A 19,925-nucleotide genomic window follows, 5' to 3' on the forward strand; every position below is an offset into this window, starting at 1 on the left:
TAGACAGACTGAAGTATAACTTTTTCACCATCACATGAAATTAAATGTTCCATGTCAAAACCGATAGTGCCTCTATATGTTTATTTGAATTGCGTTTTACGCCATACTAAAACAATTTATATAGCCTCATACACATAAGCAGAATTCATCACCGTGTGTGACAGTTAGGTATTTGCATAATATTAAAGCACCATGAGCTTGTAAATGTATATAAACAAAATAAGGTGGGCTTGAAACCCCACTAAGATTTCTTCATAAATTTGTTTTTTTCTTTGTTTTCCGTCACTTAATTTTTACGTCCCTTTTACACGTATGATGACGGTGTTCCCGGTTAGAAGACAGATCCAAGCGTGACATATTTACAGTGATGCCTCACTGAGACGACGTGCCAAAGCCATCGGTTGTTGTGACACACACAGTAATTACTTGTGACACACAGTAAAATAATGCTAAGATCTTAACTTATATGAGATGCACAGCGTAGAGAGTAAAACTAGAGCAGCGACGACAGTGTGATAGACGACAAATGACAACACTTGACCTATGAAATACGATCGCTAATTGTCAATTTACCTCAGTTTGTGTTTTATTCTAACTGTTCACGCAAATGCTTAAGTGGTGGTAATTTACACGCCCCCAAGCATCATGGAAAAAATAAGAAATAAATTAGAGTCTCGAAGGCGACTTTAAATCAGTCGCTTTGCCTGGTACCCGGTGAAGAGTTTGGGCCGTCATGATTATTCCATCCATTAACACAACAGTTCGGATTCTCCCATCCATATACCCGACCGCTGTCATGTATACAGCGACATTATTGTCCAAGGTGTTGATTTATCAGTTAGATAAATCAGTAAACCAGGAAGCAAATGTCAAACTTGTGCAAAATTCAGCTTAACCTCATCAACAGCCCATGGATATATCTCTGCGTTGGTCTCCATTTAATCCGTAGCGAACACAACGGGATCTCCTCTCTCACTTTTCTGCAAAGATAAGAAAAAAGTATGATAGAAAATGCAGGCTAATGTTGATTGCTTATTAACGCTTATGCATGCATATAATTTCTGATCAGAAGTAACAGATTTATCGGCATTTGTGTGGCCATTTGTGACATCGATAATTGATGTTTTTAAGTCTCCACTTGCTTGCCTCGACTGAAAATCAAGAGGACTGTGTCCAGAAATACGGAAAATAATATTTTTATCGACAAACTCCACAAGAGCAATTTTTTCTATAGAGACCATGTTTTCCAAAGGTTTTCAGATTATTTTGAGGATCTAAAATTCATTCAAAGCTATTAGAATGTGTTCATAAGATATAGTTTCATCAGAAATGAATTTTAGGAAAATATCTATTTTCCAAACGTTCCAACCACAAATGAGGAAAGTCCTTATGATGACAGCCACATGACGTCACATCACTTAAATCTGGCCGAAAAGGCCATCATATTTTATCTTACGCTAAAAGCTTTTCATGGTGCATCAAAAATTCTAGAAGAAAAAGAAGAAAATAGTTTTGGGTACAATTTGGCCCAGACCTTTGAATGACAATGATTTTGTTACATCGTTTATATATATTCTTTTTATTTCATTTTTATTTTAATCCCTTGTTCACATGTCTTATCCGTTTAAGGATACATGAAAAGGAACTTTAGTTTCTATGCCAAATAAAGAAAATTATGCCTGAGAATATTTGTTAAAAAATTTCATTTCGGGGGTATTTTTTACGTGTTAAATACCCCTCTATATTATGTATATTTTCCGTCAACGGTCAGATTTTTGGGAAATTAAGTCATTCTTGATCTTCCTCGGAAATGAATGAACACCCCCGAAGTGCCTTGAACCCGGTGAACCATGTCACTACAGTGTGCGCAAGGTGACATGTACACAGATACTGGATGGCTTCTTCAGGCCCGCTTAGCACCCCTCCGCACCCCTATACCCGTCCTCATTCGGTCTGTTCACCATACTCCCGCCCCCATTCGACCAGACCCATTCAGTCTGTCCACCAGAGTTATTTTTAAAGAGGTATCGTTGATCGAGCGAAAGTTGAAACATTTGTTTGTACTCTTACGTGTTATTACACATTATAATCTGCACATTAAGAAATAAAACCAAAATGTTTCATGTATCATTTAATTTGTGTCACACCCATTTTAACTATGGTAATTAGTTTCCCGAAGAATCATTGTACCAAGTGATGTAGTAAAACACCAGACCTAACCAGATTGGCGTCATTGGGCTGTGTTGTTGGCGTAAGGGACCGTCGTGGGACGGGTTCCGACCTGGCCAGATTGGCGTCCTTGGGCTGTGTTGTTCCTCCTGCCTGCTGGAATACCATCACCTGTTGGGTGGGTCACTGGAAATCCCCGCTCTGACAACTGTCAAAGAGACGAAGAAACAAAACTACGAGGGTATAACATCTATAGATACGGATATGTATAGGGAGGAATTGGACAATACACGCACATAAATATTACGGTAGGCTGTTTTCTTTCTCTTTGTAATGTTTAGAAAAGCATAATAATCGCAGCGCATGCGTAGCGCTCTAACTCTCGTTTCACATCACTGTAACTACTAGACAACATGTGGAAGACACGCAGCTTGCTTTGTCTTAGGCTCATCACTAATGTCCTTGCGCGGATCTACAGTCAGCATTTATCAGTAAAATTATTTCAGGTTCCCGTTGGAAAGAGAATACGTATCTATCGCCCACCATTAGATAAAGACAAAGGTTGAGGCAGAGTTTATTCTGACATTACTGGAGAAAAAATAAAAGAAAATAGTTTTGGGTACAATTTGGCCCGGACCTTTGAATGACATTGATTTTGTCACATCGTTTATTTATACTCATTTTATTTCATTTCCAGTTGAATCCCTTGCCTCACCCATTTTAACTATGGTAATTAGTTTCCCGAGGAATCATTGTACTAAGTCATGTGGTAAAACACCAGACCTGGCCAGATTGTCGTCCTTGGGCTGTATTATTATTATTGGCTTGACGGACCGTTGTGGGACGTGTATCTCTGTTAATCATGCCTTCTGGATTACCTTCAGCTGTTGGTTGAGTCACGGGGATTCCCCGCAGTGACAACTGTCAAAAAGACGAAGAAACAAAAGTACGAGGGTATAGCATCTATACATACGGATATATACACGGAGAAACTGCACAAAAAACGCACATAAATATTATGGTACTGGAAACCACTTGATGTACGTATAATGCTATTGACGGTAAAATTGAATAAGCGGTACAGGGTAGACACTGATAGGCTGTTAGTGCAGATAAGATTTCCTGGGTTAAACCCCACAGCCTTGGTAACGCTTGAGTAAATCTGCTATTCCTTGAATTCACCATCAGCTAGACAGAATCTGACCTTCAAATTCAAGTTCAAATAGTTACAAAGTAAAGAGGCCTCTAGTTGCAACTGTAGATGTATGTCTATCAGTGAGCAACGTTTCTATATATTATTTATGATTACAATATAATTATGATTGTTTAAAGATATTTTTATTGTATTTCTTATTATTATTTGTCTATTGCCTTAGGAATATCTATTTTTCTGAGACAGTGAATTAAAAATATATTGTTTTTATTTAGTTTACAGATTACGTCATTGCTAAATTTTGTCAGCGGGTCATTATGAATAAAAGCGACTTCAGTGACTAATGATACCGTGCAATTCGCCACGTGACTGAGAATTGATGCCCTATGACCTGAGCAATGCCTTGAGTTATTCTAGTCAAGTGACGTCTACCAAATTGCAATTAACATCACCGCCCTTTTTTACTTAATTTTGCTAAAGAAATAGTAACAGAGGGCGTGTAATTCGCTGATTTGCATGAACACTTAGAATTTAAAATGTTGTGAATCGTGTATACTAGAATGGTGCAGACTTCGTAAATGCAGTGCAAGGTAAACAAAGGGGTTTGGAAGAAGAATAAACACCTATTCTCTCGTTTGGCGGAACATTTCTGTAACTTTTTCTCTTCCGAACATGGCCATTTGTCTCCCTCTTCACTTCACTAAATCAACCTATATATCCATTGCAATCAAATACGGTGTACTCTGAATGAAATGCCCTACTTTTTCGTACTTCCGTCACCAGAAGTCGTAAAAGCTCTTGGTCTTGGTCTTGCTCTTGCTCTTGCTCTTGTTTACTCGAGTGTGACTTAACATTAACTTTATGAATGACTGTGAGAGGCGCCCAAGGTTGGTATAAGATTCCCTGACTATGGGGGGAGGGGGGATGAGGGGGTCTATCTTGCACGGTAGACTCTTTTCTTTCTTTCGTAATGTTTAGATAAGTAACAATAACTGCAGCGCATGCGTAGCTCTCTAACGCTCGCGTCATATGATTATAAACGTGTGGAAGACAAGCAGCTTGCTTTGTCTTAGGCTCATCACTAATGTCTTTGCGCGGATCTGCTGTCAGCATTTATCAATAAAATTATTTCAGGTTCCCGTTGGAATAGAGAAATATAATACGTAACTATCACCTACCATTAGATGAAAACAAAGGTTGAGGTAGAGTTTATTTTGGCATTACTGTACTTCCAGTGTCGCCATCGTGACCCCAGTGAACTCAATTTGACGTTCTTCAACATTATGTGTGTGACAAAAAATTTCTAGTGGTGACAATCAGCAGTGATGTAAAACGAGCGTAGGGAGCGATAGTGTGCTGTAAGAAGACGCGCTGCGCTGATATGACAAAACCTGACTAACTTGAGGTCTGGTTGGATGTATGCGATCCCATGACTTACCTGTAGTTGTGGTAGGAGCCTGGCTCCGCTGGGCACGAGTGACTGGACAGAGGATTCCTGTCTGACAGGACATCCCCGAAACGATATTTGGCTCATCTTTTAATAGTAGTTCTAAAAAGAAGAAAACGACAAAAGTACTAAATATTGTTCAGAGATTATGTTAAAACTGATTTACCCACACGCTTGAGACTAAATGAAAGCATTCTTTGCGCTAGCACTTCTACCTCAAGTGTGAAATCAATTTATTCCATACACCGCATACTTCTCACTACAGCCACATTCCATGTTGTTTTGAACTCCTGTCAGTAACTAAGGTGCAATCTGACTGGACCATGAATCCTGCATATTTATGTAGGAAAGTTCAGAGTTTTGAAGAGATAACATGGCTCAGTAAATCAAGGTAGATGATGTCGGATATTGATAGCTTGATTAAATGAAGATGTTATTTTCACACGTGGGTCTCCGTGGCTCAGTTGGTTAGGGTGCTAGCGCAGCGTAATGAACGAGTAGCCTCTCACCAATGCGGTAGTTGTGAGTTAAAGTCCAGCTTATTCTGGCTTCCTCTCGGTCTGTATGTGGAAATTTCTGCTAGCAATCTGCGGATGGTCTTGGATATTCCATAATGCTGACCGCCGTGGTATAAGTGAATTATTCTTGAGCACGGCGTAAAAAATCAATCAAATTACTTTTACCCTAAATATTCCCTACAGACAACATTTATGTTATGCTTGTCTGTAAACTGCATTAAAAAATAAAATGTCAATACAAACCGCTGAATAGTTGTGAAAACAACAGGCTGTAGGGCCTACAGCGCACTGTATGGTTCACTTGGCTGCGGGTAGACGTACTACTGATAGTATTACAACCCGTTGTTGTGAACATACAAGTAATCGCTCACCACGTGACCACGTGGTTTTCTATTCAATATATATATATATATATATATATATATAGAATGTTTGGGATTGATCTACAGCGCTAGACGTTAACATTGTCGTTTATGGAAAACTAATGGGGGTCTGTAGGCACTTGACAATTATGTCAGTCGTGTCAAGCGTCTGGACTAAACTCTAATATAAACGGCTCCTACAATAATTGGCCACAGACTGAAGCCGAAACTCCGTATTTAAAAACTACGATTTCGCTAATTATTGTTGCTCTGCAGTTAAGAACTCATTGACTATTTCAATATTTCCAAGCAACTTTACAACAAGTAGTATCAAAGATACTGTTGTCTTTTTACAAAGCTCTCCCTTGTAATTTTTGAACTCTGTTTCAACACAACAGCGTGTGAAACATTTTTTTCTCACAATGTATCAACCATTTCTCAAAGGTTTGCTGCGCAACAGAGACAAAAACAATACATGGCTGCACAAACACTTCACATAACATGTTAGAGATCGCGGACAAGTGTAAGGTGCCGTGGAGACTAGCTATAGGGTAGTTGCATACTTCTAAATAATGGACTTCTAATAATACATATAGGCCTAGCGTATCATATAAATTTGATTTACGCCGTACTCCAAAATATTACACTTTATAAGACGGCGACCAGCATTATGGTGGGAGGAAGGCGGGCACAGCCCGGGGGAAACCCACGACCATCCGCAGGTTGCTGGAAGACCTGTCCACGTACGGCCGGAGAAGAAGCCAGCATGAGTTAGACTTGAACTCACAGCGTCCGCATTGGTGAGAGGCTCCTGGGTCATTTACGCTGCGCCAGAGCCTGGCGTATGATATAAACACATATATACAATCTTTTACCTTGATTATATTCTGGATTGGCATTTCATATACTAACGACACAGTTCCATGTGAAGGGCAGTAACGATTTAGAGCGTAAAGGTGGAAGTAAAGCTGGGAAGACGACCAGTTGATCTCAATTCTGGGTATACGCTCAGTACTTCGTAAGTACAGTTTACGATATTCCAAGAATCGTCTACTGTGTCCCAAGAACCATTTAATGTATCAGTTGTGTCCCAGGAGCCGTCAACAGTATCTCAATAATCGTTTACGCTATCTAAAGAAAAGTCTACACCATCCCAAGAACCGTTTATGCAATCTTAAGACCCCCACCCCTTCCATCCCAAGAATCTTCAACGCCACCTGCTGAACCAACTGCTCTACTTCAAGAACCGTCTACGACATCCTAAGAACCGCCTGTTCTATCCCAAGAGCCGTCTACCATACCCCATGAACCGTCTACTCCCCATCCCCCCAAAGAACTGTAAACTCTATTCTAGGAATCGTACCTGTATTCCAAGCGCCGTATAGTACATGCCAAGTATAGGAAGCGGTATATCCAGGGTCAAACTGAATCGAGTCACACCTAAGACTTTAAGAGAGGAAGTTGTAATTTCCTCGCTTGGCGTTAAACATGAAGGGGCTAGTGCAACGACTGCTTCACACATATCAGTATAATGGATGTAGCGGGGCAGCTTACTTGCCTTCGGTAAGGCGTCTCAGTGAAGCAGCACTTGATAAAAGAGCGGTGGAAATCCGTCCTGTAACAAGGAGGCACATTACATGCCCTCTAAGGATTCCTTCGTCGTATGACTAAAAAGCACGACGTTAAAGCCCAGGAACTAACTAACTAACTAACTCACTCACTCAGGTGCCAGGTAAAGCGTTGGTACACACCACACCGAAAATAAAGACAATAACAAATATGTAGAGGTGAATATGATAAGTACATAATGATAAAATCAAGAGTAAAAGGTATACCTGTCAGTGTAATGATCCGAATTAATCCAGGTAATTGTTGGACGATCAATCCAAAGGCACAAATCAATCTACGACTTCTACGCCTATATATATATATATATATATATATATATATATATATATATATATATATATATATATATATATATATATATATATATATATATATCACACTCTTGTTCTCTACTCAAAACATATATATGTTTTGAGTACAAAAGACGAGAAGACTTTGTGTGACCTATTTTCTTCAGATAGCGTAACTACATACACGTACTTGTACACACCATACGGCAAAACTGGTCCCTGTCTCAAATAGGTGACACATATCCTGGTAATTTTCAACTAGGCGCGAGTTTTTGAGTTTTGAAATAAGCGCGGGAGTTTTGAGCTAGGCTCGAGATTGGCTTTTCATACATTGTCACGCGACATTTGTAATATTGAAACACAGACTGTAAACGAGAATTTCCGAGTCACGTGGTCTGTCTGGCTGAGAAAAGCCAATACAGGGGAAAGCAAAGGTCACTCTATCGTTGTAAAGAAGATTTTCTTATGTTAGATCACCAAGTTCTTTTGTTGGTTCTTCAGTTTTTATGAAACTATCTATCTGCAATTCGGAAGGCCTAGCGCTCCGGATCTCCTATTTAGATCTCTGCTGTGTAATTACCACGTTACCCTCGTCATTTTAAAATACAGTCACAGGAGTACGATAAACGTGACCATTAAAAGACACTGATCAGATGGAATATTTACATATCACATAAGCACGGGCTAATACATATAGGCCTATTATACAATATAAACATCCCAACAACCACCTGTTGTATCCCAAGACCACCTGCTATATGCGATTAACCGCCTACTGTATCCCAGCAACCGTCTACTGCATCCCAAGAACGGTTAGGTACATACCAAGTACAGAATATCGCATCCAAACAACTGTCTTCTATACCCCAATACCCGTCTTCTTCATCCCATTAACAGTCTACTGTATCCCAAGAACCCAAGCATAAATTAACGCATCCAAAGGACCGTCTTCTCAATTCCAGAAGCCGCCTACCGTATCCAAGCGACCATCTACAGTCAGGTCTCGACATAAGAGGCGATCGAACCGGCCGATCGTTTGTCGATCTCCCAAACGTAAATACAGGGGAACGAATTTTTGAACAATAATTTCATGTTGGCAAGTACAATGTGCTCTCAGTAAGTCGCAAATAGCTAAATTTATTTTACTTACAGGAAAATCCGCACAAACTGCCGGTTTAAAAAGAAAAAGAACAGCACAAAACAAGATTAGACGAACTGTGTAAGCAAGATTGATCCCCGTGACCTCTGTAGGCGTGATCAGAATTTCGATCTTCTGGCTGAAAATCTAGGAGAACGATTTTCTGATCCCCTCGTTCATCCTTATGCCGAGGCCTGCATGATGATCTCAAGAAGTTCTATCTCGAAAAACTCTCTGATTTCTGAGACTTCTGTCCACCAGTTGGGCGGCCACAAGTAACGCCATTTTTCTCGTAAAGGTACGAGATGGAGGTACGAGAATTTCTAAGACAAAACGCTTCGTGAAAACGGGACTTGACGTACAAAATATCGTACGACAAATGTACGATAAATCAATGTCGTACGCGGCTTTGTGAAACTGGGCCCAGTTTACTGTATGCGCAAGAACCGTGTAGTACAACCGTGAATTGAAAAATAAGTGTATAGTACCAACATAAATTACCAAATTTTTCACCTTTAAAAAAGAACAAAACAAAACCAATAAAAAAACGAGTACAAAGTTGAAAAAATTCAAAGGTTATACCTGTCCGTGCATCCAACGTTTAACTCCACTCCGCCCAGATTATATTTGGGTATTGACAGACCTAGCCTCTGAACGAGGGGTCGAGTGCGCATGAGCTGTTCAGAATAAACGCGAAAGATCCTTCTCCAATGATGTTGAATTGCACTCACTGGTTTCACAACACAATGCACTCACGGTCTAGCTGTGTATACATATGTGTTCACGGGCGTTATTCGTGTCATATACCCATGAATGAACTTGATCCCTGTACCATGTACTCAACATGGCGCACACCAACACATCAAACTGAAATAACAAAAATAAATTTTTTTAAAAAGTGAAATAAATTTAAAGAGGAGCTGGCTCAAGGGGAGAAAAAGTCTCTTTGGTTTATATTTATTCGCTTGTTCTCTCTTTGCTAAATGTTCTCATCAATATCGCTCTTAGCGCCCACAGAATTTATCTATTTTTTTATTTGATTGGTATTTTACGCCGAGCTCAAGAATTTTTCACTTACACGACGGCAGCCAGCATTATGGTGGGATTTATTTTTTTATTTATTTATTTATTTATTTATTTATTTATTTATTTATTTATTTATTTGTTTGTTTGTTTTTCAATCCGTACTCAAGCATATTTCATTTATGAAACTCACAGTGGCCGCATTGGTGGGATGCTTCTAGGTCGTTGCGGCGCGCAGTGACCTGGAAAGAGACTTATACTGTGATAACGAGTAGGTATATATCCGTCACCCCAGTCAATAATGGGGTTAATAATAGCGCGGTCATGTGACGTGTGAAACTGTAGGTCCTCTCACATGTACCATGTGGCATATATGTACGCAGACAGATGTGGTGTAATTCAATTACCATAATCGATCTGCTTGGAATGTTGCACCTTCATGGAAATTTCTTGACAATGAAATGACAAAGACATTTAGATGATTTTCATACGAAGCGGGTGAAATGCCCATGTAGGACCTAGCCTACATTGTCTATAGGAGAGCTTAAATATGACGTGAGAGTGTTAAATACATGTCCGCGCTTGTCCAAATTCCTCTCCCTCTCCCTCTCCCTCTCCCTCTCCGTCTCCCTCTCCGTCTCCCTCTCCCTCTCCGTCTCCGTCTCCGTCTCCGTCTCCGTCTCCCTCTCCGTCTCCGTCTCCGTCTCCGTCTCCGTCTCCCTCTCCGTCTCCGTCTCCCTCTCCGTCTCCCTCTCCGTCTCCGTCTCCCTCTCCGTCTCCCTCTCCGTCTCGTCTCCCTCTCCGTCTCCCTCTCCGTCTCCCTCTCCCTCTCCCTCTCCCTCTCCCTCTCCCTCTCCGTCTCCCTCTCCCTCTCCCTCTCCCTCTCCCTCTCCCTCTCCCTCTCCCTCTCCCTCTCCCTCTCGCTCAATTGCCCACCCATAATATCAGTAAGTTAATCAGCCTTGAAATGCCAAATGGATTTTGGAATTGTACTTGAAATGTACAAAACGTAATGTATGTATGGTGTACTGAAGAAGGACAAAAAGGCACTAAGGAAGTATAGTAAACGGCACTAAGAATCCACTAAACTGCAGTAAAACTGTGCTCAGCGACACTGAGGATGTACTACTTCGTACTAATGGTGTACCAGACTGCACTAATATCTACTCAGCGGCACTAAGGATGTACTCTACGAGTCTGTAGATGTACTAATCCGCACTACGAGTGTACAGAACGGCCGGAGATGAAGCAGGCATGAGCTGGACTTGAACTCACAGTGACTGCATTGGTGGGGTGCTTCTGGGTAACTGTGCCAAGCTGACGTGCTAACCACCTGGACACAGACCCCCATTACAACTTCCGTTTTTCAGTAGGGACGATTGTAGTTCTGTGTATTTTAGGGTGTAAAGTCTTTTTTTTTGCTGCCAGCCTGCCGTTTTTGGTGTAGAGGTGCATGCTTGGTATCAAAATGATGGAAATTGTCTAAGCTTTGGGCAAGTATGAGTTTTAATGGTGAAAGTTTGAAATTCTGGGCGAGAGGACACAAGGAGACAGGTGGTGATGAGGCTGCGATTGACGTCCCCTTGGCGTTGCTAAGCACCCCTCCCAGCTGCCGGCATGGAAAGGTCCTGATTTTGACGGTCAACCTATGTCAAGATTTTTACAGCTTCTTTCTCACAGGCTGGGCCAGGTATGCACCAAAGCTTATTGGCCTCGGAATGTTTGGGACTGAGCTACAGCGCTAAACGTTAACATTGCCGCTTATGGAAAACTAATGGGGGTCTGTGGCCACCTCACCTGCGTTACAATAGTCACGCGGTCATGTGACGTGTGAAAATGTAGGTTGTCACACGTGTATCATACTTCATTCACGACGAAGACAAAACATTAACAGCTGTAGCGTGTTTAGTGTCTACCCTATAGGAGAACTTAAATATAACGTGAGATGGGTAAATGCATATCCGTGCTTGTCCAGATTCTTCCTTTGTAAAGGTTCTCAGTGTGTGTGTATAATATAAACAGTAAAGTGAAACGAAGAGAGAGTTTTATGATCAAACTGCGCCGCTTAGTTGCCGAGTCATAGCATCACAGTGGCTTAATCAGTCTTGAAATGCCAAACGGATTTGGGAATTTTACTCGAAATGTACAGAACGTATTGTATGTATGGTGTACTGAAGAAGGACAAAAAGGCACTAAGGAAGTATAGTAAACGGCACTAAGAATCCACTAAACTGCAGTAAAACTGTGCTCAGCGACACTGAGGATGTACTACTTCGTACTAATGGTGTACCAGACTGCACTAATATCTACTCAGCGGCACTAAGGATGTACTCTACGAGTCTGTAGATGTACTAATCCGCACTACGAGTGTACAGAACGACTCTATAAGTATTTTGTAATATAGTTGTAATATAATGATATTCTCAACAGTACTATTAGGATGCTTTAATCGACAATAAGGACATAGCCTGATGAAAAGCTGTACTCAGCAGCACTGAGGACGTACTCAACGCATCCACGGATGTTTCAAGTTTCATCAAGAAGGTAATAAACGACACGAAGGACGTAGTGAAAGGCAACGACTACTGAGGCACAAGAACTGCACAAACCCGTACTTGGGAATTACAAAAAGTACTTTGGATGGACTAAGAGGTTCTGTGTGTGTCTGCTTCATAGTTCTTGGGATATATCAAACAACTCTTGGATGTATCAATAGTTCTTGTGAGATATCAAACAGTTCTTGAATATAGGAATCAGTTGTTAGGATATATCAAACAGTTCCTGGGATATATCAAACTGTTTTTGGGATAAATCAAACAGTTCTTGGGATATATCAAACAGTTCTTGTGATATATCAAACAGTTCTTGTGATATATCAAACAGTTCTTGGGATATAGCAAGCAGTTCTTGTGATATATCAAACTGTTCTTGGGATATATCAATAGTTCTTGTGACATATCAAACAGTTCTTGGGATATAGCAAACAGTTCTTGGGATATATCAAATAGATATATCAAATCAGCGTCTTATTTTGCCAGCATTATGGTAGGAAGAAAACAGCAGAGCCCGTGAAAACCCATGACCACCCGCAGTCAATAGACAGGCCTTCCGACCAACGATCGGAGTGGATGGATTGGTGAAAATCAACTTGGTGCTGCGCTAGGACGCTAACCACTAGGCCACGGAAGCCACGCGTCGTTTTAAATAATCCCTGTATCATGATCTGGGAACTGATCTACTGACGCACAGTTCATTCTTATGGTGTTATTTTTGTTCCCATTTGTGCCAAGAAAACAGCTCTTGTATCGACCCTTAGGCCTCAACGAACTCTGAACTCGACCCTTTGGGGTCTTTCAAATGCAAGCGTCGATTTGCGCGATTTTTTTTAATATCAGAGACCCAACTGAAACTTGTATCGAGCTTTGAAACCCCATAGTTTTAAATAGGATCTTAAAGTGTCAAAACTCGACGCATATACTCGACGTCGGGTATTCAGTAGTCGACTTCGACTTTTTGCATTTAGGATGCGTCGATTTTGGGATTTAATACAGGCTCTCTTTAGTGGTATATTGCAGGACCTCAGAAATTAGTAACGTGGTTCTAGTTTTCTAGTCACAAAAAACCTGGTGTATATGTTCGATATGGTCTTTCAGTATGGAAATACTATATATAGGTCTGCATTGGGAAAGTCGTTATATAAAGTACAAGTAACAACATCAGAATGCCAGATTGGTCATAATGATTTGTAATCTGACACTATGCGAAATCTTGGCTTCTTTTACACAGTCACGAATTACTGTATGTAACCAGCTGCAATACAGTGCGGTCGAGTACAGTGAAGATACTGCAACCATAGGACTGTGCTGCATATCACAGCATGTCCTGATATGTTCAGGAAGACAGGATATGTTGATCGTTATAGGAAAAAGGTTCGTCCCATCAACCTACATTGAAGTGCAGCACATTTACACCGACGCATATTAACACCTGGCTTGTGAACTAGCTAAATTCGTGTCAAGGAAGGAGTCATGGCGATTTTAACAAGATACAAGATTCAACAGTTTAGTTGACGAAATCTTTGTCGGGTTTACCTGGACTTCATCGCCAGTGAGTCTTTATCAACGAAAATTTCAACGAAGTTTATTTCAGGAAATAACAAGGAGGCTTTGTTTGTTCCCATATGTCAACTATGTGGTTGAGGAGAACCGACATTCCAAATGTCAATCATTATCTGGCGCCGCCTCCTGTCATCATAGATGAAAGGAACAGGTCCACCTTTATCGACAGCTCCTGATGACCATATGTGGGCAAAGGGGGAGGAGCATTGAAGGCAGACACAACTATGACCGGAAGGTAAGATGGTCTTCAAGGTTGGTTCAAGTATACATGTATTCGTGTTATGTGCACTTCCGGCGTGACGTCTCCTACTTTCCCGCCAAGTTTAAGAGAAGTAGAGCACCGCCATCTTGAATTTTCCTAATCGTAAAAGTCACAATTTCATTCGCACTATGCAGACAAAGAACTAACTTCCACGTGTAAGATAATGGCGTCTTGAGTCTTGAGTCTTCAACTTACAGATACATAACTGCAATATTACCAAGGTGGCATTAAGCCGCAGAGCCCAACCATTCACTCACAGGTTAAAATGAATTCACACAGAGATGCTCATGTATACACACAGCATAGCGTGAGGCTCCGACGAGGATAAAATGGACGAGGATAAAACATTATATCCTAGTTCTAACTGTAAAATATGATATTAAAAGGTTTAATGACTGCGCATCAGCACCACTTCAAATAAATTAGCTGCTGGATTCCTGTCATTCTATCCGCGGGAGATTCATAGATGGAGACACAACATATCACGAGGTGTCTGCAGATTTGTCAAAATAAAATATCATCTGATAATATACATCAATACTCACTATTTGAAATCAAACAGGGGACTTGAAATATTTTACAGGCCGACGTAAAGCCATAAATCGAATCTGAGCATCAACGAGTGTCAGCTTCTGTCTGGCCGTTCCCGCACTTCACCCCTGTTTGAGAAAATAGGTCGTCTACAAAAAGCAGAAATTCAAAAGGGATACTAGGTTACTCGCACGATAGTGAGTGACTGAATCCTTCTTTAATTCGGCTTAAACACCAATCAAATAAAGATATATATATATATATATATATATATATATATATATAGAAGGTTATTAAAAGATCCATTAAAGTATAACATTATCTGGCAGAATTAAAACACCACAAATACTTAAACCTAGACGAACCCTAAACTTGACGTCGAGTTTTGTCCTCGTGCTTTTTGCTTGTTGAGTTTTAAATGGAATCTTAACCTATCAGAACTCAACGCAAAAATCGACATCGACCATTGAAACTCCACATCGAGTTAAGGGTTCGTCGAGCTTTAAGCGTTTGTGGTGTTTTTATTGTCCCACATAACAAAAAATATAAATAAATTATTATTGAATATTCTTCAGTTAGTTTAATTTAAGACATTACAACTACAATTGGCCTACACATACACATGCCACCTACGGTGTTAAGAACCTGTATCAGTAAAGAGAAGTCATAGGATGTGTTGAAAAACCCATTTTTCCTCAATCTGTTCTATAATAATCTTGTGTTTTCCGAAACAATAATGACATCAATAGAGAACAACTTTTATAGGCAGTGGTACTAACAAACCACCAATTACTGTATCGACGTTTTGCGGTTTTATGCTGCATGCTTGCCGAGAGCGCAAAACTCTTGCGTTGCCTTGTCTGCCTCTTTTTGTGTTAACAAAATGGAAGGGGAAGGGGGTGGGTGGGTGGTGTGGAGGTTGGGTAGCGAGGTTTTGCGGTTCACTTCTTATCGTTGTTTGTACTAGTACATTCTTAACCACAGGGCGAGCACACGGTGCTCACCATCGGATAAATAAAAAGGTAAATAAATTAAAGGAAATTATTTTTAAATAAATTTTGTGCCAACATCCATACTATATAATCAGACTGAAATTAACTTATCATTCTATTGGAATGAGGTTGATGTTTTCAGTGTTATTTGAACTTAAAATTTAGTTTATCTAGTGCACGTTGATATTGGCACGTATTAAAGCCTATTAATTTCAATAAGGTGAAGACGAACAAAATTGCAAAGACAGATTCAACAGTTTTCAGAGGTATTTGTTGTAATGATTAAGGTATGTATGAATTAGTGAGGTCTTTATACCGTCTGATTACACGAACACTGAATGAAGTGGAGTATTACTGTTAGTGCTGTCTGATTACAAAAAGCCAGACAGATTGAGGTGGAGTGTCATCTGTTTGTGCTGTCTAATAACACAATGCCAGACAGAATGAGGTAGAGTGTCATCTGTTTTTGCTGTCTCATTACACCAAGCCATACTGGATGAGGTGGAGTGTTATCTGTTTGTGCTGTCTCATTACACAAAGCCAGAGTGGATGAGGTCGAATGTCATCTGTTTGTGCTGTCTGATTACAAAATGTCAGACTGAATGAGGTGGAGTGTCATCTGTTTGTGCTGTCTGATTACACAAAGCCTAACTGGATGAGGTGGAGTGTCATCTGTTTGTGCTGTCTGATTACACAAAGCCAGACTGGATGAGGTGGAGTGTCATCTGTTTGTGCTGTCTCATTACAAAAATCCAGACTGGATGAGGTGGAATGTCATCTGTTTTTTGCTGTTTGATTACACAGGAACTGAATGAGGTGGGCATTATCAGTTTGTGCTCTGCTGACACAAAATTTGAATCAGGTGGGCATTATCTGCTTGTTGTTTGACGACACAAGGACAGAATGACGTGAAGCATTAACTCTTGGTGCTGTTTGATGACACAAATACAGAATTAGGTGGAGCATTATCTGTTTTCGTGCTGTTGGATGACACAAGAACTGAATGACGTGGGCATTATCTGTTTGTTTCCTGATGACACAAGGACAGAATGATGCGGAGAATTATCTGTGCTATCTGATGCTACAAGGAGTGGCTGAGGTGGAGCATTATCTCTTTGTGCTATCTGGTGACACAAAGACAGAATGAGGTGAAGTATTATCCGTTTGTGCTGTCTGATGACACAAGAACTGAATGAAGTGGAGCATTTTTAGTTTTTGTGCTGGCGGATGATACAAGAACTGAATGAGGTGGGCATTATCTGTTTGTGCTGTTTGATGACACACGAACAAAATGAAATTGGCACTACCTGTTTGTTGTCGGGTGACACATCAACAGAATGATGTGAGCAATAACTGTTTTGTGGTCCCATATGGCAAAAGAACTAAATGAGGTGGAGCATTTTTTTTGCTGGGGGATGATACAAGAACTGAATGAGGTGGGCATTATCTGTTTGTTGTCTGACGGCACCAGGGCAGAATGAGGTGGGCATTATCTGTTTGTTTCTGGCAACACCAGGACAGAATGAGGTGGGCATTATCTGTTGGTTGTCTGGCGACACCAGGACAGAATGAGGTGGGCATTATCTGTTTGTTGTCTGACGGCAACAGGACAGAATGAGGTGGGCATTATCTGTTTGTTTTCTGGCAACACAAAGACAGAATGAGGTGAAGTATTATCCGTTTGTGCCTGTCTGATGACACAAGAACTGAATGAAGTGGAGCATTTTTAGTTTTTGTGCTGGCGGATGATACAAGAACTGAATGAGGTGGGCATTATCTGTTTGTGCTGTTTGATGACACACGAACAAAATGAAATTGGCACTACCTGTTTGTTGTCGGGTGACACATCAACAGAATGATGTGAGCAATAACTGTTTGTGGTCCCATATGGCAAAAGAACTAAATGAGGTGGAGCATTTTTTTTGCTGGGGGATGATACAAGAACTGAATGAGGTGGGCATTATCTGTTTGTTGTCTGACGGCACCAGGGCAGAATGAGGTGGGCATTATCTGTTTGTTTTCTGGCAACACCAGGACAGAATGAGGTGGGCATTATCTGTTGGTTGTCTGCCGACACCAGGACAGAATGAGGTGGGCATTATCTGTTTGTTGTCTGACGGCAACAGGACAGAATGAGGTGGGCATTATCTGTTTGTTGTCTGACGGCAACAGGACAGAATGAGGTGGGCATTATCTGTTTGTTTTCTGGCAACACCAGGACAGAATGAGGTGGGCATTATCTGTTGGTTGTCTGGCGACACCAGGACAGAATGAGGTGGGTATTATCGGTTTGAACTGTCGGATGACACAAACACAAAATGAGGTGGAGCATTATTTTTTGCGAAATCTGATGACAGAGCTGAATGAGGTGCAGTATTATCTGTTTGTGCTATCTGATGACACAAGGACAGAATGAGGTGAAGTATTACCTGTTTGTGCTGTCTGATAACACAAGAGCGGAATGAGGTGGGTATTATCTGTTAGTGCTGTCTGGTGACACAAGAACTGAATGAGGTGGAGTATTATCTGTTTCGGTTCCCGTATGACACAAAGACTGAATGAGATGGAGTATTATTTGTGTGTGCTGTCTGATGACACAAGGATATAATGAGGTGGGCATTATCGGTTTGAGCTGTCGGATGACAAAAATACAGAATGAGGTGGAGCATTATCTTTTTTGTGCTGTCTGGTGACACAAGAGCTGAATGAGGTGGAGTATTATCTGTTAGTTCTATCTGATGACACAAGGACAAAATGAGGTGGAGTTGCTGATTTCCAGTTTCCGGGCTGTCAAACAGAATCCTTTGCCATCTTGAACTTGGTTAGTAGGTATCCGATTGAATATTAATACGGCCGGTTGTGAAGTTCGGTATAGAAGATTTTCGCTACGTGGTCATAACAACGCAGTAAACCAAGTCATACAAAGACTTGGCCATGTACGTCATATTTGATATGACTTATGAATATGATTACTTGGAACTTGTGGTTAAATTCGTATGGGAATCCCACGTGGAAAATCTAACGGTATCGGAGTGATATGCTGTTTAAAAATCACGCATGATGTTGTCTTGAGTTAAAGAGAAATAATACTCAGTAGTAAACTCGATTGGGGGGGGGGGGGCGATATCACATTCGAGATCACTCGCTTTTCTACGTGATCCCAAGGTGCTGAGACAAGGCTCGTGTAATGATGGGCGCAGCGCAGTGATTTCCCCCCAAATTTGTGGATAATTGTTCATAGGGGAGTATCAGATATTTATGAAGTATTTTTACATTACATGAGTCTAAATGTGTATCAGTCGTATAAAATTAAGCAACTGCCTGCGTCTGAATTAATCAAAAACATCCAAAATAAAAAGGAACTATTTACTCACGTACTAGTTAATGAATATTTGTACTATGCAGACAAAAAAGTAAGTTCCACTCTTAAGATAATGGAGTCTTGAGTCTTGAGTCTTCAACTTACAGATACATAACTGCAATATTACCAAGGTGGCATTAAGCCGTAGAGCCCAATCATTCACTCACAGGTTAAAATAAATTCACACAGAGATGCTCATGTATACACAGAGCATGGCGTGAGGACGAGGATAAAATGGACGAGGATAAATCATTATATGCTAGTTCTAACTGTAAAATATCATATTAGAAGGTTTAATGACCCCTACAAATAAATATTTGTCAAAATAAAATATCATCTGATAACCAATACTCACGATTTGGGATCAAACAGGGGACTTGAAAAATTTGACAAGCCGACGTAAAGCTATGTATCGAATCTAAGCAGGCTTCCTGTTTGCACACTTTACCACTGTTTAGATAAGTAGGTCATCTAAAGAAGGCAGGTAATCGAAAGGAATGTTGGGTTAACAAATCAAGGGTGGAAGAGGTGGAGTGTCATCTATTTCTGCTGTATCATTACATAAATCCAGACTGGATGAGGTGGAGTGTCATCTGTTTGTGCTGTTTCATCACACAAAGCCAGGCTGGATGAGTTGGAGTGTCATCTGTTTGTGCTGTCTAATTATAGAAAGTCATGCTGGATGAGGTGGAGTGTCATCTGGTTGTGCTGTCTGATTACACAAAGCCAGATTAGATGAGGTGGAGTGTCATCTGTTTGTGCTGTCTAATTACAAAGTCCAGAGTGGATGAGGTGGAGTGTCACCTGTTTGTGTTGTCTGATTACACGAAGCCAGAGTGGATGAGGTGGAGTGTCTTCTGTTTGTCATGTCTGCTGACACAAGGGCAGGGTGGATGAGGTGGAGTGTCGAATGTTTGTGGTGTCTGATTACA

The sequence above is a fragment of the Liolophura sinensis genome, chromosome 11 (assembly GCF_032854445.1).
Source record: "Liolophura sinensis isolate JHLJ2023 chromosome 11, CUHK_Ljap_v2, whole genome shotgun sequence".
Taxonomy (NCBI): domain Eukaryota; kingdom Metazoa; phylum Mollusca; class Polyplacophora; order Chitonida; family Chitonidae; genus Liolophura; species Liolophura sinensis.